General features: G+C 35.4%; 1 protein-coding gene and 1 pseudogene across 3 annotated transcripts in view; one reads left to right on the top strand and one right to left on the bottom strand.

The window, feature by feature from the left end:
• The window catches only part of BLTP3A (bridge-like lipid transfer protein family member 3A), a 64,041-nt gene that overhangs the window by 4,411 nt on the left and 36,403 nt on the right, over positions 1-23,227 (top strand). The window lies entirely within an intron of this gene.
• Positions 19,529-20,014, bottom strand: LOC141523358 (ragulator complex protein LAMTOR1 pseudogene; annotated as a pseudogene).

The raw sequence follows: 23,227 nt of genomic DNA, 5'->3' as shown, positions 1-23,227 counted from the left end.
AGAAGGTAGGTGGTAGAGAGGACTGATCCACAAGATACAAATCTTTACAAAATTTTACAATACTATATAAAAATTATTATCATTGTTATGGCAGTTGGAGATATGTGTCTGGAACTCAAAAGAAAGAACTGGACTGAAGATAGTTAGTTGAAGCTGTGGCAGTGAACAAAATTTCCAAGGACAAGAATGTGGTGAGCCAAGAGGTTGAAAGATGTGAGGTACAGAACTTTTTTTAAGGGTTAGTAAGAGGCAGAGAAGCCAAGCATACTGAACAGAAACTTTTAGAGAATAAGTTGTGTGATATGTTTGAAGCCATGGAGAAATAGAATAGAGCATATTGCACAGGAGAGTACCTGGTCGACTGAAATAACTAACTTAATTAAAGGCTGTTTAATTTGTATGTGCTCTTGAGTATCAAGTTTCTGGTTGTTCTAAGTTTGAAGATAAATGAAAAGGAATACTGAAAGCTTCAGTACAGATTAAATTACAGAATTACAGAATTTGATTTTATTTTAATTTTTAAATCTCTTATTTATAAGTATTAATTTAATAATAATAATAATAATTCATTTGTTTTTAAAGTATAGTCATTTCTAGATATAACCCTCTACAACTTAAACCCTTTTTATCTACAAAAGATATCAGCTGAGCAGAGGGACACAGTGATTATATCTAACAAGGTATGCAGTATCCTGCTTTTTTAAATTCTTACTATTATGGGTGATATGTTTCATTTTCTGTTGTCCAGGATCTTTATTTTTATTTTTTTAGTTACACAGAGTTTGACTTCCTTTTGGCAATCTTTTCAGTTTTCATTGTTCATTAGATTCAAAGAATTTTAGAACTTAGAGGTCATCCAGTGCAGTCTACAGATTTTTCAGATGAAGTATCTGCGACCCATGGAAGTCAGTTGAGAAGTTTATGCAGTTCATTAGTGGCTAGGACTAGAAGCCATGACTCCACTAAAAACCATGTGCTCTTTCATTACAGTAGAAATGAATTATTTTCCCTTCTTTCTATGAAGAAAATATTTTAGGGCAAATAATTAGTAATATAAATTGACTTGGTTATAAAGAAACTAGATCCTTTGAATAGTTGGTCTGATGTGTTGGGGATTAGCACTATCTTCTCAGCACTGTCAGTTGTAGTAGTTGTAAAGGCTTCTCTCTGGGAACCCTTCCAAAAGTGGCACTGTTGCAGGTGCCTTGTTAGGTAAGTCATATTCCTGAGAATCATATGGTCCTGTGGCAGGAGTATGAGTCAAAAATTGCCCAAGGATTCACTGAAAGATTCTGCTTGTGCCTTAGCAGCCATTTTGGGCCCAAACCTGCCTGATCACATTATTTCCTGATGGGACAGAGGAATTTGAAGAGAGCATGGAAACACAAATCACAACATGTGGTTCCTGAGTGGTTTAAAAGAGAAATGAGAATTATGGGAGCAGTTTATGTCCTGCTCAGCAAAAATAATGAACAGAATAGAAAAACTTGAAATTGTGATGGCAAATTTCAACAAAAAAGAAAGAGATCAATAGATTAGGAATACCTAGAAGAAGAAAACCCAAAAAAATATTAAAAGAAACTATGCTCATTATTCAAACAAAACATACTGAACTTGAAAACAGGAGGAGGCATTGGGACAACCTAAGGATCATAGATCTCGCAGAACAATATGACAGGACAAAGAAAAACCTTAGCACTGTAATGAAAAAAATAAAAGAACTGTTTAGAACTTCTGAGTATAGAAAATGAAATTCCGATTGAAAAAATTCAGGCACCTCCAGAAAAAAAAAACCCACAAGACACATAGCAATTCAATTCAGAAAGATTAGATCAGTTCACAACTCCACCAATAATGCATTAATGTCCCAGTAGAAACCCCAGGTTCTTGAAAGCAAAACACCTGAAGAAGGACTCTGGGAAAGGATCTTTGAATAACATAAGACTCTTTCTTACCCTTTAGGAAAAGGAAGGAATAGCATAATGTGTAGCAAAGAAGCTCTGGAGCTCAGGATGCCACCCAGCATGACCTATGCTGCAAATCTATTACTATAGATTACTAGGTCTATACCTCACATAGGACAAAAGATAGAAGTTCAGTAATAAGGAAGGATTTGGAAGATTTTTAGAAAGAAAACCAGAACTGAAGAGATTGTTTGCTACTAAACTGCTCAAACAATAGAAAAGATTGAATAAATGCAGCAAGCAAAGACAGAATTAGAGTGACAACAGAAAAACTAGAAAGAAACATCTTTCTAAATATTTACAAGGAGATTGGAATAAAGGCAGAAATCTGATAAAACTGACAGTAGACAGGGCATTATAGACCAGATGGATGTCACTTTGCCTACAGGTAAAGGCTTCTTTTGTTGGACTGCATTACAACTTATGAGGGTATATGAAAGGAATGAAAGAGGGGAGGAGAATTGGGAGGACTGTGTGATGTGGTAGAGTCAAATCAAGAGCTAGCAATGTGGTGAAGAAAAGAAGAATCTCTGGTGGAGTGGACAAGGAGGTGAAGGCAAAGATTGAAAAGTGAGTGAGAAGGAGACCTTACTTTAAAGGTACCAGGGAGTTCCACAGTTAAATGCTATTACAAGTGAAGGGAGATGAAGCCTACACTAGCTGAGGCCTTAGGCATTGGTGTTTGAAATTTTTTTTTTTGTCCTGGGAGGAGGTGGGAATAAAATTGAAACCCCTGTGTGCAACTTATGCCCAGAGGATTTGTCTTAAACAGTGGGAACTTTTCAGATAAATACAGGAAAAAGGTCAACAAAATTAGAAATAGATCAGTGGGGTGGGAGGAGAGCCCTCCCATGGGACTGTCTCTTAACACCCTATTTGGTTGTATTCCCAAAAGAGGGGACTCCATGGCATAAGCCATACAGGCAGTGGCAGAAAGCACCTAGAGCTTAGAATGGAATCTTTGGAAGCTTAAGATTGTATGAATACAGCAGAAAGAGAGAGACTAGATTATTATAAGAGGTCATGAGTCATCGACTGAAGATCCAGAGTAACAGGAAGAAATAGATATTGAAGAGAGTAAGAGAAATTATTTTTTGGGAAGGGGAATTAAAAAAAATTAAGAACCTAATGCACAGAATTAGCTGAAGGGAAGAAGGAGTGGAAATTCTACCTAAGAAAAAAAAGAGGGACAAGATAAAAACAACAAAAAAGGGAAACTAATTAACAAATCTCTAAAGATTAAGGAGTAAAAGATGAGAAGAGGTGCAGAGATGAGGGGGGGAAGAGCCAGTGAGAACAGTACAATCTTTTTTAAAAAAATAAAGTAACTGAAGGAGCATAATGTTCTGTTTACGGCAGAAGGGGGGAAACCCCAATTTTAGAGACAGGAGGAAAAAATAAACCTAAATAACTGTTAAAAATTTAAATACAAATGTATTAGGCATCCAATAAAATGAAAAAGTGGCAGATTGAATAAAAAACAAAACCTTACAATCTGTTGTTTACAAGAAACATTTAAAATTCAAAGACATGACAAAAATAAAATTGAGAACCTTGGGAAAAAAATTCACTGTGTATCAAGTGAATCAAAAAAAACCAGGAGATACCATCATGCTGTCAGAAAAAGTATAAAACAAACATTCAAAAATAAAAGGAATGAAAAAGAAAACTATATTGTGTTGAAAGGAACCCAAGACAACAAAATAATATCAATAATAAGTATATTGACTCCAAATGCCTTAACATTCAAATTCATAAAGGGAACATTAACTGAGCTTCTAGAAGACCTAGACAATTTCCCAGTAATAACAGGGGACTTAAGAACCTTTCCAGAAGTTTTGTATAAGTCCAACAGAAAGCTAAACGAGAGGGAAAATGAAGGACTGAACATATGGTCCTTTTAGTTTTTAGTCTTTTAAGTGAATGAATATAAATAAATATATATATGTATACACACACACACACACACACACACACACACACACACACATTTCTCTGGGCCACATGGTTCTTTTACAAAAATGGATCATTTGCTAGGGCACAGAGATAATTACAAACAAAGCAGAAACAATTAATATATCCTTTAGAAATTATAGAATTAATAGTGTACATATATATATATATTACCTTACCATTCTTTTATTTTTTCAATTTAACAGTATTTTTCCAATTACATATAAAAGATAATTTTCAACATTAATTTTATAAGATTTTGAGTTCCAAATTTTTCTTCCTCCCCCTAAGATAGCAAGCATTTTGATATAGATTATACCTGTTTCCACATGTTCCAACATGTTTCCACATTAGACATACTGTGAAAGAAGAATCAAAACAAAGGGGAAAACCACAAGGAAAAAAAGTGAAAGTAGTATGCTTCAATCTGCGTTCAGACTCCATGGTTCTTTCTCTGGATATGAATAGTATTTTTCCATCATGACTCTTCTGATCTATCTTTGATCATTGTACTGCTGAGATATGCTAAATCTATCTTAGTTGATCATCATAGTGTTGTTGTTACTGTGTACAAGGTTCTATTAGTTCTGCTCACTTCACTCAGCATCAGTTCATCTAAGTTCAGGTTTTTCTGAAAGCTGTTTACTCATCATTTCTTTTAGTGTACACATATTTTTGAGGACTCTGGGCAATTTTTTGCTCCTCCTTACCCAAGAGTTAGGGATTTCTAATTAACTGGTATACATAGCATTACATTTCTAGCCCTGCCCTTGGGGAAATTATCTGCCCATCTGATATGCTCTGTAAAAGTTTTTTTATAATGAGGTAATCATTCAAATCTGTATAATAATCACTTTGAGATATATATAAATAAACTGTGATAAGTGGTTAAATAATATAAATAGGTAGTTTTTTAAAGAAGAACCACATGAAAAATATTCTTCTCACTAATAATTAAATCCAAATCAGAACAACTTTAAGCTTTTACTTCACATATTCTTATACCTCACATACTCTTTGGTAAAGTTGACCAAAAAGGAAAATGACAAATGCTCAAGAACCTGTGGAAAAACAGGTTTAATTAATACAGTATTGGTAGAGTTGTGAACTGCTTTGGCATCCTGAGGAAAGTTTGGAACTATAGCCCAAAAACTATTAACTTCATTTATCCTTTAACCCAGTAATACCTCTACTAGATCTATACCCCTATGACATCAAAGAAAGAGAAAAAGATCCAAATATTGCTGATATTGTTCAGTTGTTTTCAGTTGTATTTGATTCTTTATGACAAAATTAATTTATAGTAGCTCTTTCTGCGGTAGCAAGAAATTGAAAGCTAATAGGGTGTTTACCAGTTGTAGAATGGCTAAACAAGTTATGCGTGATGCATTGAACCGTTAGAACTTTTAGAAATGATTAAGGGGAACAGCTAGGTGGTGTAGTGGATAGAGCACTGGCCCTGGAGCCAGGAGGTCCTGAGTTCAAATCCTGCCTCAGCCACTTAATAATTAACTAGCTGTGTGACCTTGGGCAAGTCACTTGACCCCATTGCCTTACCCCCCAAAAAATGATTAAGTGGACAGTTTCAGAGAAATGTAGGAAGATTTGAATAAATTGAGAGTAAGTTGAACAGAACAAAGAAGAAAGTATACAATAACAAAATCTTATTAAGATGATCAAATTAGAAAGATTTTGTCGCTCTGACCAACACAGTGACCCACTATATTTCCAAATCAATAAACTAGTTTTAATTAACCCAGGAACATCTACTTGGGAAGAACACTGTTTGGCTAGAACTTAACTTTGAAAATTGAAAGGCAGTTTTTTATAAATTAGCTTTAGATGAATATCTTACAATGTATACTTTATTTCAAGATGGATATATGGTATCTGACTGTAAGTAGTCCTATAAAAAACTGGAGAATAACAAAATCAGGTACCTTTTATAGCTTTGACTAAGTGAGTAACTTTTTTATTAAGGATTTATTTGAGTTTTACAATTTTTCCCCCAATATTACTTCCTTCACCCCCACCAAAAGCAATGTCATTATTTACTTTGTTTCCATGTTGTACATTGATCCAAATTGAGTGTGATGAGAGAGAAGTCATATCCTTAAGGAGGAAACAAAAATTCTTAGAGATAACAAGATCAGACAATAAGATATGTTTTTTTTCCTAAATTAAAAGGAATAGTTCTTGAACTTTGTTCAAACTTCATGGCTCTTTATCTGGATACAGATGGCACTCTCCTTTGCAGACAGCCCCAAATTGTCCCTCATTGTTGCACTGATGGAATGAGCGAGTCCATCAAGGTTGAACATCACCTGTTAGGGTGAACAGTGTTTTTCTGGTTCTGCTCATCTCACTCAGCATCAATCCATGCAAATCCCTCCAGGATTCCCTGAATTCCCATCCCTCCTGGTTTCTAATAGAACAATAGTGTTCCATGACATACATATACCAGTTTGCTAAGCCATTCCCCAGTTGAAGGACATTTACTTGATTTCCAATTTTTGCCACTACAAACAGGACTGCTATGAATATTTTTGTATCAACTCTTCAGGGTATAGACCCAGTAGTGGTATTGCTGGATCAAAGGGTATGCGCAGTTTTGTTTGCCCTTTGGGCATAGTTCCAAATTTCTCTCCAGAAAGGTTGGATGAGTTCACAGATTTCCCACAACCCTTCCAACAATGATCATTATCTTTTCTGGTCATATTGGCCAATCTGAGAGGTGTGAGGTGGTACCTCAGAGAAGCTTTAATTTGCATTTCTCTAATAATTAATGATTTAGAGTAATTTTTCATATGGCTATGGATTGCTTTGATCTGTAAATTGCCTTTGCATATCCTTTGACTATTTGGCAATTAGAGAATGACTTTTTGTTTTAAAAATATGACTCAGTTCTCTGTATATTTTAGAAATGAGTCCTTTGTCAGAATCATTAGTTGTAAAGATTATTTCCCAATTTACTACATTTCTTTTGATCTTGGTTACAGCGGTTTTATCTGTGCAAAAGCTTTTTAATTTAATGTAATCGAAATCATCTAGGGGCGGCTAGGTGGCGCAGTGGATAAAGCACTGGCCCAGGAGTCAGGAGTACCTGGGTTCAAATCTGGTCTCAGACACTTAATAATTACCTAGCTGTGTGTCCTTGGGCAAGCCACTTAACCCCATTTGCCTTGCAAAAACTTGAAAAAAGAAAAAGAAAGAAAGAAAAAAGAAATCCTCTAGTTTGTTTTTGGTGATGTTCTCCATCTCTTCCTTAGTCATAAGCTGCTCCCCTTTCCATAGATCTGACAGGTAAACTAGTCCTTGATCTTCTAATTTGCTTATGGTATTATTTTTTATGTCTAAATCCTGTAACCATTTGGATCTTATCTTGCTAAAGGGTGTGAGGTGTTGGTCTAATCTAAGTTTCTTCCATACTAACTTCCAATTTTCCCAGCAGTTTTTATCAAAGAGAGAGTTTTTATCCCACTAGCTGGGTTTATCAAACAGCAGATTACTATAATCATTTCCTGCTAATGCACCTAGTCTATTCCACTGGTCCACCACTCTGTTAGCCAATACCAAACAGTTTTGGTGACTGAATCAGACTTTATCATATAATTTTAGATCAGGTAGGGCTAAGCCCCCTTCTTTTGCATTATTTTTTCATTAAATTCCTGGAAATTCTTGACTTTTTATTTTTCCATATGAGTTTACTTACAACTTTTTCTAAATCATTAAAGTAATTTTTTTGGAATTTTGATTGGTAGGGCACTAAACAGGTAGTTTAGTTTTGGTTGAATTGTCATTTTTATTATATTAGCACTACCTATCCATGAGCAGTTGATATTTGCCCAGTTATTTAAATCTGATTTAATTTGTGTGAAGTGTTTTATAATTGTTTTCAAAAAGTTTCTGAGTCTGTTTTGTCAAATAGACTCCCAGATATTTTATATTGTCTGAGGTTACTTTGAATGGGATTTCTCTTTCTAGCTCTTCTTGCTGTATCTTACTAGACATATATAGAAAAGTTGAGGATTTATGAGGGTTTATTTTATAACCTGCAACTTTGCTAAAATTGCTAATTGTTTCCAGTAGTTTTTTGGATGATTTCTTGGGATTCTCTAGGTAGACCATCATGTCATCTGCAAAGAGTGAGAGTTTTGTCTCTTCCTTCCCAATTCTTATTCCTTCAATTTCTTTTTCTTCTCTAATTGCTGAAGCTAACATTTCTAATATGATATTGAATAGTAGTGGTGATAATGGGCATCCTTGTTTCACCCCTGATCTTATTGGGAATGCTGCTAGCCTCTCCCCATTGAATATAATGCTTGTTGATGGTTTCAGATAGATACTGCTAATTATTCTAAGGAACAATCCATTTATTCCTACACTCTCTAGTGTTTTTAGTAGGAATGGATGCTATATTTTGTCAAAAGCTTTTTCAGCATCTATTGATATGATCATATAATTTCTGATAGGTTTGTTGTTGATATAATTGAGTATACTAACAGTTTTCTTAATATTGAACCAATCCTGCATTCCTGGAATAAATCCTACTTGATCATAATGTATTATCCTTGTGATGACTTGTAATTGTTTTGCTAAGATTTTATTTAAGATTTTTGCATCTATATTCATTAGGGAGATAGGTCTATAATTTTCTTTCTCTGTTTTAACTCTTCCTGGTTTAGGTATCAGCACCATATTGGTTTCATAGAAAGAGTTCGTCAGAGTTCCATCTTTCCCAATTTTTTTCCTGAAGAGTTTGTAGAGAATTGGAGCCAATTGTTCCTTAAATGTTTGGGAAAATTCACTTGTGAATCCATCAGACCCTGGAGATTTTTCTTAGGGAGTTCAATAATTGCTTGTTGAATTTCTTTTTCTGAGATAGGGTTGTTTAGGTATTTAATCTCCTCTTCATTGAACATGGATAGCTTATATTTTTGTAAATATTCATCCATTTCACTTAGATTATCAAATTTATTGGCATAGAGTTGGGCAAAATAATTCTTTCTTTTTTTTAATCAAATTGACCAGAGGTTTATCAATGTCATTGGTTTTTTTCATAAAACCAACTTTTGGTTTTATTTATTAATTCAATAGTTTTTTTTTGCTTTCGATTTTATTAATTTCTCCTTTAATTTTTAGAATTTCTAATTTGGTATTTGATTGGGGATTTTTAATTTGTTTTTTCTAAGAGAGTACCTCTTAAGGGAGAAGGAAATAAACATGTATATAGCTCTTACTTTGTGACAGGCACTGTGCTAAGCACTTTACAAATATTATTTCATTTTTCTCCTCACAACAACCCCAAGAGGTTGGTGCTATGAACATTCCCATTTTATGCTTGAGAAAACAGATGCAGCAGATTAAGTGGCTTGACTGAAGTTATATCGCTATTAAGTAGCTGAAGCTGGATTTGAACTCTGTTCCTGATTCCAGGTCCAACCCTATCCACTGAACCACCAGCTGCCTCCTAATCTAACAAGGAATATAGGTGATCAGAGAAGATAAAATAGGGAATGATGATCACATGAAATTGAAAACAAGAATAAAATCAGAATAGCTTATAATAAGAAAAAAAGCATCTATTTGGGGGGAAAATCTTTACATTAGATGCTGCTGTTAAAGATACTATATTCAAAATATATAAAGAAATAACACAAGACAAAGAGAAAGGTATTCTTTAGTAGACAAGTGATCAAAGGCTATGTACAAACAGTTCTCAAAATAATTTCAGGTTGTTAGTAACTATATTGCCCCAGATCATTAATAAGAAAAATGTAAATCAAAATAATTCTGAGATTTCACCTATATAAATTGGTAAAGATGATAAAAGGTGGAAATAGTCAATGTTGGAGAGGTTGTGGGAAGACAAGCACATTGTTACAGTGTTGATTGGAGCTGTGATTTGATTCAAACACTCTGGAGAGCAATTTAGAATTATACTTAAAAACCTATGAAGGACTATTTATTAAGAACCTTCTATGCTCTAGGCATTGTGTTGGGGGCTGCAAATGCAAAGCCAAATGTGAAATTGTTCCTCTCCACATTCCATTAGGAAGGCAGTGTATACATATATGTGTGTGAATAAGATGATATTAGAGAAGGAGGCACTCCTAGACAGAGATCAGGAAAGACTTTTTATGAGAGAAGAGGCTTTTTTAAACTTTTCAGTTTATTTTGTATTTAGTTAATAAGCATTCATTTTCTTTTCCCTCTCACCTTCTTCCCAGCCCTCACTGAATGAAAAAGAAAGGCCCTTAAAACAGTTATTTTATCTTTCCCTCTGCTATGACTTTGTTTTATGACTCCCATGACTGCTATTCCTCCTACTCATTTCTTTCCCATGCCATCATCCCTTTATTGCTTATACTTGCTACCCTTCCCTATCTCTGCCCTTTAGTGAATCAGTTCAGTTCTATACTGTTCTCTATACTCAATTCCTTTGCCTCTTATCATAGTGATTATCTGCCTTGCCATGTGCGCTGAACAGAGCTGGATAAAAATCATGAACCCACACATGAAGTCGTTACAAATTTGTTACTTAATCTTAACTGCCAGTGCCACAAGTTAATCCTTCTTTGCTACAGAGATAGATTCACTATCCACTCATCACCATGGTTATTCCAAACGTTTTTACTTCTCATCAGACTTTTTTTTAAAAAGACTTATTCTTTTTTTTTAGGTTTTTATAAGGCAGTGTGGTTAAATGACTTGCCCAAGGTCACACAGCTAGGTCATTATCAAGTGTCTGAGTCTGGATTTGAACTCAAGTCCTCCTGATTCCAGGGCCAATGCTCTTATCCACTGCGCTACCTAGCTGTCCCTCTTCAGACTTTCTATAACATGCCCACAGCCTCAAGAACATTGATTTATACTTTACTGAAAAAATTGAGGCCATTTGCCTCATTACAGTTATTTAGAATGAGGATTATATATGATTTCAGAGGGATTAGAGTAACCTGGTTTTATTTTACTCAAATTATTAACCCTGTATGTATATACTCAAGTTTAATAGTTTTACTCGGTAGAATGGACATCTGCCAAGAATATGAAAGTAGAGGAAACCTGATGGACAGTGTTACAAAAGTTTGCTTTTTAAGATAGAATGCATGGGGCAGTTAGGTGGTGAGGGGGATAGAGTACCAGCCCTGGAGTCAGGAGGTCCTGAGTTCAAATTTGATCTCAGACACTTGATTCTTATTAGCAAGATGACCCTGGGAAAGTCATTTAATCCTGATTGCCTTGCCAAAAAAAATTGGAATGAATGCATTTTTCCTTAGATACAAAGTTATAAATAGTGGATAGTTTCCCAGGCAAAGCCATAATAAGTAACCACTAATATATTCGGCTAAAGCAAAAGTGTAATATCCATAATTCTAAGGATCTGGGACAAAGCTCATTATAGATGGGGGGAAAAAGTGATATTTAGCACTCAAGATGTAGAATCAGTTTAGGCAGAAGTTTTAAGTCTTCAGTTTCTTCTACCCTTGTTACTCCTCTTTGTAATTATGTAGAACCTTCATGATGCCCTAAACCTTTCGGTATGGCATTCTCACATGCTCTATTTTCAAAAAAAAAATTATTTTAAACTTTTCTTACCGCTAATCAAAATTCCCATGTACTTAATAGATTGGCACTTATATGAAGGGATAAGTATTAGCAGACTTCTTGAGTTAATTTACATTTTGTGAATGAATGTGAACCCTAACCCTTTTGAGAAATATTTGCATTTTTAAAACAATGATTTTGCTACTCCCAAATAAATCTCTAATTTAGTGGCATTTCAGTTTATATAACAAGATGAAAAGAGAAAATTCAGTCAAATGTAGTTGGAGGATTTTTCTAAGTAGGAAGACTTTTATATAGGCAGGCCAATTCTGCCTTAGGAGGGCTGTCTCTGATGTCAGTACTCATAACATTTCTATTGTTAACAACTTATTTTCTTACTTCACTCATTAATTTATAAATTTTCTAAAAATTGCAGGTTTTTCTATGATGATTCCTGTGAGAATCATAAGGCAAGAATTGTATCCATCATTAATTGTGAATTTTCTATCAGTTACAGTTTACTTATTTATGGTTCCAGAGGAACAAAACTTTCTACAGGGATGATCCTACCCAAGACAATCAGATACTTCTTCCAGATAATGTCAGTACTCTTAGCTATTGCTGGAGGTGTACTTCCCAAGTTTCTCTTCAAGCTTTCTCTTTTCAATATAGTAATACCTTTATTGAAATATAATATAGTTCTATATATGTATTCTAGGTATGTGCTTTGTTATTAGAAGCCTTTTCAGAGATAGAATTGAACTCGGAAACTTAGAGATGCATTCTAGCACCTGTATTCCATCCCTACTCTGCCTTATTAGGACACTGTTCTTTAGAAGTATAATGACCTGGGAATAGTCAAGATGGCAGAGAAAACACAAGGACTCACCTGAGTTCTTCCCTAAACTCCTCCAAATACTTTTAAATAATTCCCTAAAACAATTTCTGGAATGGCAAAACCCTCAAAAGAACAGGGTGAGGGGCAGCTAGGTGGTGCAATGGATAGAGCACCATCCCCGGAGTCCAGGAGGACCTGAGTTCAAGTCCAGCCTCAGACACATAATAATTACCTAGCTGTGTGATCTTGGGCAAGTAACCCCACTGCCTTGTAAAAAGAAAAAAAAACAGGGTGAAACAATTTTGCAGCTCAAGACAACTTACAGGAAAGATCTATCATACCAGCATAAGAAAGGAGCACAGTCTAGCACAGGCTGCACCAGTGCAAACTAGTGTAACACCTCCTTAAACTAATACACTAGTGCAGACCCCCTCAAACCAGGAGTAAGCCTTGGGAGCCATTTAATCAGTAGTGTCAGAGGTTATTTCTGGAGTTTTCAACCATATATGATCAGAGATTTCAGGGCTCTTTTTAAAAAAAATAGATTTATTTTTTCAACATATAAAGATAGTTTTCAATAATCATTTTTTGGTAAGGTTTTGAGTTTAACATTTTTTTCATTCCTTCCCTTTCCTCCCTTCTTCCCTGACAGAGAGCAATCTAATATAGCTTATAGATGTATAACTATGTTAAACATAATTCCATATTAATCATGTTATTAAAGAAGAATCTTAACAAAAAGGAAAACAAAAAACCATAAAGCAAATTTTAAAAATTGAAAATAGAAAACTTTGGTCTGCCTTCAGACTCCATAGGTCCCTCTCTAGATGTGAATGTAGTATTTTCCATAATAAGTACTTTAGAATTTTCCATGATTATTGTACTACTGAGATTAGCAAGTTCATCAGAGTTGATCATCACACAATGTTGTTGTTAATGTGTACAATATACTTCTGGTTCTGCTCACCTCACTCAGCATCAATTCAAGTAAATCTTTCCAGGTTTTTCTGAAGTCCCATCACTCTTTGCCTTGCAAAAAAAAAAAAGAACAATAGTGCTTCATCATAGTCATGTGCCACAATTTGTTCAGCCATTCCCCAATTGTTAGTCATTCCCTCAATTTCCAGTTCTTTGCCACCACCAAAAAAGAACTGCTTTAAATAGTTTTGTACATGTGGGTTTTTTACCTTTTATTATGATCTCTTTGATATTGCTGGACCAAAGTGTATGCACAGTTCTATTGCCCTTTGGGTGTAGTTCCAAACTGCTCTCCAGAAAGATCGATCAGTTTACAGATTCACCAACAGTATATTAGTGTCCCAATTTTCCCATAACCCCTCCAATATTTATCATTTTCCTTTTTTTGTCATATTGGCCAATCTGATAGGTGTGGGGGGGGGGGATGATATCTCAGTTGTTTTAATTTGCATTTCTCTAATCAATCATGATATAGAACATTCTTCACGTGACTATAACTAGCTTTAATTTCTTCATCTGAGAACTGCCTGTTTGTATCCTTTGATCATCTATTAGTTGGGGAATGACTTATATTCTTATAAATTTGACTCAGTTCACTATATCTTTTAGAAATGAATCCTTTATTAGAGATACTAACTGTAAAAATTGTTTACCAGTTTACTGCATTCCTTTTAATCTTGGTTGCATTGGTTTTATATGTGCAAAGCCTTTTTAATTTGTAAATTTTGTAAACAAAATTACCCATTTTTGTATTTTATAATGTTCTCTGTCTCTTGTTGGTCATAAACTCCTCCCCTTTCCATAGATCTGACAAATAAACTATTTCTTTTTCTACCAACTAGTCGTAAACAAAACATTTTTGAGGAGGGACAGGGTAAAAGAAGAAAGAAAATAGAATAAATTGCAGGGGGGGAAGAATAGGATGGAGGAAAACAGCAATTATAACTGAAAAATTTTTCAAAGCTTCTCTGATTAAGGCCTCATTTCTCAAATATATTGAGGACAAGTCAAATTTATAGAAATAAGAACCATTCCCCAATTGATAAATGATTCAAAATATGAAAAGTCACTTTTCAGATGAAGTATTCAAAGTGATCTATAGCCATATGAAAAAATGCTTTTAATCACTATTAATTGGGGAAATGCAAATTATAATAATTCTGAGATATAATCTCACACTTTTCCTATAGGACAGAAAAAGACAATGACAGATGTTGTAGGGGATATGCAAAAACTGAGGCACTAATGCACAGTTAGTAGAATTGTGTACTGATTCAACTATTTTGTAGAGCAATTTAGAACTGTGCCCAAAAGGCTATAAAACTGTAACATATCCTTTGACCCAGTCATACCAGTACTAGATCTGTATCCCAAAGAGATAAAAAAAAAAAGAAAAAGGTCCTGTAAGATCAAAAATATTTTTAGCAGCTCTTTTCTGATGGCAAGTAAGGAATGAGGGGATGCCCATCAGTTGAGGAATTGCTGAACAAGTTATGACATATAATTGTGATGAAATACTATTGTTTTCTAAGAAATTATGAACTAAGTGCTCTCAGAAAAATCAGCAAAGACTAACATGAACAGATAGTTCAAATGAAGACTTTTCTTTGTAAGATGATCAACTGAGGATGACTTATCCTTTCTCAGCAATATAGTGATTCAAGACAACTCTGAAGAACCTTTGATGAAAAATGCTATTCATCCTCAGAGACAAAACTGATGGAATATGACTGTGAATCAAAGCACACTTTTTTACTTTAATTGGGGGAGGGGGAATTTTTTGATCCATGATTTCTTTTACAGCCATAATTACAATAATGTAAATTGTTTTGCATGAGTGCATATATTTTAATTTTTCAAATTGAGTGCCTTCTCAATGAGTGGGTAGGGAAGGAGGGAGAAATTTGGAACTCAGTTTTTAAAATGAATGTTGAATGATCAATATGGATCTATGTTTAGTATGGTTATAAATGTTGAACCTATATTAAATTGCTTTCTGACGGGGAAGGGAGAGAGAAAAATGTAAAACTCAAAATCTTGCAAAAAAATGATTCATTAAAAACTACTATTGCATATAGCTGGAAAAAATAAATAAAATATTTAAATTTTTAAAAAGAAAATAAAATGCATGAGATTTAGAACTTGTACTTAAATTGTTCTTAGTTTTAGGCTAGACTATTCATTGTCATCACACCATCTTGAGTAATAATAAAGTAATTAGTAATGTAATTTTTTACTGAATAGTAATAATAATGGTAATAATAAAGATAATATAAATAAAATTAAAATGAATGTTAAAAATTGTTTTTACATGTAATTGAGGAAAAATAAATTACTAGTTTAACAAAAAAGAAATTTAATGACCACGTACATTGTGACTTGGATGACATCTTTCTCATTTCCAGGCTATCTAGCTATATAAAGCCCTTTGAATGTATTTGTCTCATCACCTAGGTCTGAGACCTCTACCTAAGACAATGCCTTCTTCAGCCATGCTTGGTATGAACCCAGTTCTGGAAAACCAGAACTTCTCTGAACCTGTTTTTGTGTCCCAGTGAACCTTGTTCCTAGAGAATTTGTTAATATATCATTTATTCTATCTTGTAATAGTTCCTCTGATTTTAAGTTCTGAAACAAAATTGTCTGTTTTAGGAAGAGAACCTTTTAACAGCTATTAATCTTTTTCCTGTTTTTTTTTTTGTGGGGCAATGGGGTTAAGTGACTTGCCTCAGTTACACAACTAGTTGATTGGTTCTTGTCCTTTGTTATTGAAGAAGACCAAAAGTTAACATAAAGTCAGACAAACTACAGTATGTCTGACTATGGCTGATAAAGACCAGTTTGAGCTGGGAATGCTCTACCTCAGGTTGGACACAAATAGTCCAGGTGAACACCTGGGGTGGGATAACGTGTTTCCTTTGAGCTATTTCAGTTCTGCCCTCATAGAGTAGCACTCTCACTGATGAGGGCATGCCATGCTGGGTAGTCCAGTGCTAGTGCCTCCCATGCTGCAACAGTCAATTCTAAAATTCCTAAGAGAGACCTTTAAGTGTTTCAGCTTTGCTTCTTCTGACCCTCCTGTGAGCACTTGCCCTCCACAGAATAGTCTTTTTGGCAGACTTACTTCCTGGCATTCTAACAACATGACCAGCCCATAGTATTTGCATTCTCTGAAGTAATATTTGAATGCTAGGCAGTTTAGCTTGAGAAAGGACTTCAGTGTCTGGTATCTTCTCCTACCAGGTGACCTTCAGAATAAATTATGGTATATGAATGTAATGGAATATTCTAGTGACAAGAAATGAGGGAAAGAACATGGAATCTGGAAAGAAATCTGGAAAGACTTGTATGAAATGATACAAAGTGAATTGAGTTAAGATCATGTAAATAATTTATATAGTAACTTCAACATTATTTAAAAAAAAACAAATTGGGGCAGCTAGGTGGTATAGTAGATATAGCACTGACCCTAGAGTCAGGAGGACCTGAGTTCAAATGTGGTCTCAGACAATAATTGCCTAACTGTATGACCTTGGGCAAGTCACTTAACCCCACTGCCTTGTAGAAACTAAAAAAAACCCCAAACTGATCAATAGAGTGATGAACCGTGACCAACCAATCAGATTTCTGATGAAGTTCTGATGATAAGTGACTTTGGGCAAGTCACTTAACCCCACTGCCTTGTAAAAAAACCAAAGTGATCAATACAGTGATGAACTGTGACCAACCAATCAGGGTTCTGATGATGAAGGATAATTCTCACCCCCTGATAGAGAAGTGATAGACTAAAAAGGTGAAATAAGAAATATATTTTTGAACAAGGATAATGTATGGGTTTGTTTTACTTGTCTAGTTTATTTGTTAAATGATTTTTCTTTTCTTTTTTTTTCCAATAAGGGATGGTGTTTGAGAGGGAGAGGGTCACCATCAATAGTAGTTGTTTTGGTTTTTTTAGGGGTTTTTTTGCAAGGCAAATGGGGTTAAGTGGCTTGCCCAAGGCCACACAGCTAGGTAATTATTAAGTGTCTGAGGTCGGATTTGCACTCAGGTACTCCTGACTCCAGGGCGGGTGCTCTATCCACTATGCTACCTAGCTGCCCCTAGTAGTAGTTTTTTAAATAAAGAGAAGGGAAAAAAATCATTGAAGCACTTTTTTTAATGCATAAAGAGAACAGAGAAAAAGCCATTAGGAAACAGATACTAGCAGGACAATTTCGAACATTTTGTTTTGAACTTATTACATACTTTAAAAAAGATGGTTTGAAATAGATTTGCAGTTTTGTATAGAAATATTTTTTATGTTCTACTTTGTACATGAAATGAAGAAACTAACCTTTAGAGGAATTGTTGTCTCAGATATCTCCTTTTTTCAAGCTTGCTGTCCTAGAAACCTTTTTTTAAGTTCTACTTATTTTTTTATTGTTTTTTTAATTAAAGGTATTATTTGGTTTACAGTTTTCCCCAATCTTACTTCCCTCCCCCCACCCCACCCTCCACAGAAATCAGTCTGTCAGTCTTTACTTTGTTTCCATGTTGTACATAGATCCAAATTGGGTGTGATGAGAGAGAAATCATATCCTTAAAGAAGAGAAGTCTTAAGAGGTAACAAGATCAGACAATAAGATATCTGGTTTTTTTGTTCTAAATTAAAGGGAATAGTCCTTGAACTTTGTTCAAACTCCCTGGCTCTTTATCTGGATACAGGTGGCACTCTCCATCGCAGACAGTCCCAAATTGGCCCTGATTGTTGCACTGATGGAATGAGGGAGTCCTTCAGGGTTGAACATCACTCCCTTGTTGCTGTAAAGGTGTACAGTGTTTTTCTGGGTCTGCTCTTCTCACTCAGCATCAGTTCATGCAAATCCCTCCAGGTTTCCCTGAAATCCCGTCCCTCCTGGTTTCTAATAGAACAATAGTGTTCCAATGACATACATATACCACAGTTTGCTAATCCATTCCCCAATTGAAGGACATTTATTTGATTTCCAGGTCTTTGCACCACAAACAGGGCTGCTATAAATATTTTTGTACAAGTGATGTTTTTAACCCTTTTTCATCATCTCTTCAGGGTATAGACCCAGTAGTGGTATTGCTGGGTCAAAGGGTATGCACATTTTTGTTGCTCTTTGGGTGTAGTTCTCCAAATAGCTCTCCAGAAAGGTTGGATGAGTTCACAACTCCATCAACAGTGTAATAGTGTCCCAGATTTCCCACAACCCTTCCAACAATGATCATTATCCTTTTGTCCTAGAAATGTTTTGGGTGATTTAAATGACTCTTGATTAAGATATCTCACTCTTAATGGGAGACCTCATTCACTCTGTATATTGCCTGATATAGTCTCATCTGTATAACTCCTCCAATTTTTGGTTTGGACAAGTAGGTTTATTTGAAATTCACTATTTGTGATAGACTTTTATTAGTTTCTTCCCAAGGTCTTTCTCTGCCTTCAGGTACTTCTATCTAAAGAGAACCTGGAATCAAGATTGTTCTCTTTTAAATCTGGAAGCCAGAGGATGAAAAACTCTCCTCTTCCAAGTTAACCCCTCATTGTACACCGACTATCACAAATAACTAGCATTTGGTGGAACATGAGTTAAGCCTTCACCCTTAAGTTGGGATATCCCCTCCCCTTTAAAGGATGGCAAATCAGTTTGAGCTTAAAAATTATTTCCCCTAGCTGAATAATATTTAGAAAGATAGATATAAATCTGGTTTAGTTTTCCCTTTCTGAGGAGAGTTCAGTAGATTGGCCCTTTTCTAGCTTCCCTCTGGTAGGAATCAAAGTCTTTCTTGGAGAGGACCAGACAAGATTCTAGACATAATTTTTTTTTTTGTGAGAAATAGAAACAACCAATTTAGTTTTTCATCCCTTAACATGTTCAAGCCCTAACACAGAAGGGCAATCTCAAGGAAGCCAAATCTCCTTATTCATCATCCCCAAACATGAAATAATTCACATCCAAATCCCTATCTCCCCATTCCTCTAGCTTGGTCTTGCCCCACCCCCACCCCCCAAGTGTAAAAACCATCATACATCCTTTCCCTTCCCCACAAAGGGAGCCAGGGGCACATGGCACAAAAGCTTCTTGGGAATTCATTGTGTCTCAATATGAGGCTCCCAAACACCTCTGAATTCCTGTGGTGGTTTCTCTTCTGTGATTAGTAAGTTAGATTTCTGTACAAGCAGGAAGAAATAAAGGGAAAGGAAGGCAGGAACAAGGGGAGAGATCTCCAAAAATTGCCCTCATGGGACCCCAAACTGCACGACCAACTCCTCTTTTGCATCGACCCGGATCTGAGAAAGTGCACTATAGGCATAAACAGCTATTCTGGAGACCTGCTGCAAATCTGCAAAGGGGACAGGGTCACTGGCAGGTACTTGGTGGGGCTGGCTGGTGAGTGATGGCAGTGGTGGCAACTTCTTCCAGTGAGTCAGGCTACTGCTCAGGACAGCCAGGCAGGTACTGTATTGTCTTGCTCGGTCCATGTACTCATGCTATTCCATGCCCTGGGAGTCTGCTGCTGATACATCAATGATGTTGCTGGCTGTCTTGGCAAGGATAGAAGAAAGTAGGGCCTGCTCATCTGTTCGGGCTGCAGGCAGGCTGTGGTAGTTGGGTTCTGCTCCATTTAAGGTCTTGGTTGGGGGACTGCTGGGGTCCAGAAGTAATTTCCGCTCCTCTCGATCCTGGTCCAAGTCCTCGTTGTCACTACTATAGCAGCACCCCATGGGCAGGCCCAGCTGCGGGGGGGGTTGGGTCTGGAGGATCGGCATCCAAAAGGAGCCTTCTCTCATCACAAGACCCGCACCCCTTGGCCCGAGGCTCCCACTGGCCGCGCTGCCGCAGACATAATTCTTTATGCCTCCTTATGAGCCAAATTTAGATAGACCCATGTGGAAATGCACATAACCTATATGGCAGTACACATGCCTTACATTTTGTTTTTTAGTTACCTAGATTTCTACCTGTATCAATTTCTTCTCCTCTCCCATTTTTTTAAAAAGAAAATTTATTAAAACCAACAATTATAATTTAAAAATCTAACATTACATTAAATGTTCCATATCTCTTGACTTCTTCATTTCACCTTCCACCACCTCTGCAAAGGATGACAGGAGAGTTGTGGCCAAATTTCACAAAAACCTTCCATATGGATTTCATTAAAAATGCAGGTAATTTCACTTATACATTGCTAATTGACCTCTTGGATATATTGACTTATTGACATAATCAAATGGCCTTGATATTTTTCTTATTTTGGGCTAGACTGACTTCACTGATGGGCAGCTAGGTGGTTCAGTGGATGGAACACTGGACTTGGAATAGCAAAGAATCATCATTGTTAGTTCAAATCTGGCCTCAAATGTTTACTAGGTATGTGACTCTGGGCAATTCACTTAGCCCTGTTTACCTCCATTCCTAAGTAAAATGAGCTGAAATGGGAAACACTTCAGGGTCTTTGCCAAGAAGCCCCCAAAATGGAGTTGGAAAGAGTTGAGTAAGATTAATAATAAGACTTGATTGAACCTGCCTATTTGCAAATAGGTTATTTTGGAATATTAGCCATTATATAGGCTATTGTATTTCGAGTATTTTACTTAGAAGTACAGGAAACTTTTTAGACTTGTTAAAGTATTTTTTTTTGTAAAGTTACAGTAGTAAACATTCATATGTGTAAAAGTCAAAGGAAGCTTCTCCATTTTTAAAAAGTGGAGATTTGGATTTGGAAAATATGTTTTATATTTCTTATTTTCTTTTTTTGACAGAATTACTGAGAGATGAAGGGGAAAAACTAGTTTGTCTAGATTTTTTTTTTTAGGTTTTTGCAAGGCAAATGGGGTTAAGTGGCTTGCCCAAGGCCACACAGCTAGGTAATTATTAAGTGTCTGAGACCGGATTTGAACCCAGGTACTCCTGACTCCAGGGCCAGTGCTTTATCCACTGTGCCACCTAGCCACCCCAAATTTATCTAGATTTTTAATAAAATATTTGATAAAAGTTTTTGGAAAAAGATGTAGAGATGAGGCTCCGCAATAGTCCAGTTAGATGAATTGTTAGAACTGTTTGAATGCTTGGACTTAAAGAATAATTGGTTATTAATGGATCATGTCAAAATGGAAGGAGGGTGTCAGTGAAATTACCTAGGAATTGGGGTGGCTAGGTGGCACAGTGGATAAAGCACTGGCCCTGGAGTCAGGAGTACCTGGGTTCAAATCCGGTCTCAGACACTTAATAATTACCTAGCTGTGTGGCCTTGGGCAAGCCACTTAACCCCATTTGCCTTGCAAAAACCTAAAAAAAAAATTACCTAGGAATAAAAGTTTGCCATTATGTGGGTTAATATTTTTTAATCAATGTCCTTATTAAATATATAAATGGTATCCTTATCAAATTTTCAAGTAACTCAGGAAGCCTAGCTGAATTACAGAGTTAATATTCAAAATTAATATTCAAAACAATCTTGACAGACTTTAAAAAAGTGAATGAAATCTAGGTTGAATACAAATCTTGTAAAAATTAGTTTCTAGAACCCAAGTATTACCTTGGAGAGAAACATGATCAGTGAGGCATAGGAGGCCCTATGGTAGGGCAGTATATTAGTGGAACTGAGAAGGTATGATCTAATTCCCTTATATTCTCATAACACCATCCAGCAAATTGCCAGCAAAGACACTGTGGTGCAGACCTGGGACATTAAAAAAAAAAAGCAATTGACTATGTCTTTCTATTTGTTAAAATTTTATTTTGAGTGGTAGAAAGGAGGGGAACAGATAAATTGAGACTGATTGTAGTTCAGAGGCAGATCCCAGAATTGTTCACTTGAAGATGATAGTCTGAGCTTTGTAAAAGTTAAATCTTTTGGGGTGGCTAGGTGGTGTAGTGGATAGAGCACTGGCCCTGGAGTCAGTACCTGAGTTCAAATCCGGCCTCAGACACTATTGTGTAGCCTTGGGCAAGCCACTTTTGCCTCGCAAAAACCTAAAAAAAAAAAAAAAAAAAAAAAAAAAAAAAAAGTTAAATCTTTCAGTTGAAGGTTCTTTCAGTTGAAGGTTTAAAAGGAAATAAATAATGGATTAAGGACAGAGAAGCTCACATTTTGGATTTAGGTTAGATATGTTTGTAACTTATTTTGGCATATAGTTTGGTAATTTCTTAAACTAAACTGAATTTTTACCAACTAGCTTTTCAGTTTTTTTTTCAGCTTTCAGAATTCTTACTGAAACTCAGGAAGTACTTCTCCAGTGATTTGTATGTTAGGATAATGACTGCTTTTTAAATGAGTTTGTATTCCATGTTTTATAAGATATTTACCTTTGTTCCTGTGAAGAAAGAATTCATATTGAAAAATCTTTAATATTTCTTGTCTTTAATAGAAGGAGGTATTTATCTTTTTAATTTTGATGAGTCATTATCAGGAAAACAATTCCAAAGAAATGATTTCATATAGAAATGGCAAAAACCTATATCAAATGAGCTCATATTAAGCAAGACCAAAACAGACAGTGCCTAGATAGAATGTCTGAGAAGAGAATGGATGCTGATCTAATTAAATAGGGCTTTTTCAAAATTTATTTTAATTATTATGAACCTGTTACTATGATTGTCATTTATTATTTTTATGTTGGACCTATAGAACAAAGTACTGGATTTCATTTTAAGAAAAAGCTACCAGTGGAAAGTTTATCTTTCAGTTTAATCACGCTTCTGACATAAACTTAGTCTTTCCATATGTTGGTCTCCTTTGAATTCAAGAAGACCTTTAAAAAAAATTTTTTAAATAAATAAATAAAAAACAAAAAAGACTGTATTTATCTGTTTGGTTGAATTGGAGAAGTTTTTATATAGGTACCAGATAGGGTATCTATATATCTATAGGGGGACTTTACTGTAAATTTGTCAAAAAAGGAAAAGTCAATGATGGTTTCTACTTATAATATCAG

The sequence above is a fragment of the Macrotis lagotis genome, chromosome 5 (assembly GCF_037893015.1).
Source record: "Macrotis lagotis isolate mMagLag1 chromosome 5, bilby.v1.9.chrom.fasta, whole genome shotgun sequence".
Lineage (NCBI taxonomy): Eukaryota > Metazoa > Chordata > Mammalia > Peramelemorphia > Peramelidae > Macrotis > Macrotis lagotis.
This window is presented reverse-complemented; position numbering and strand designations above follow the sequence as displayed.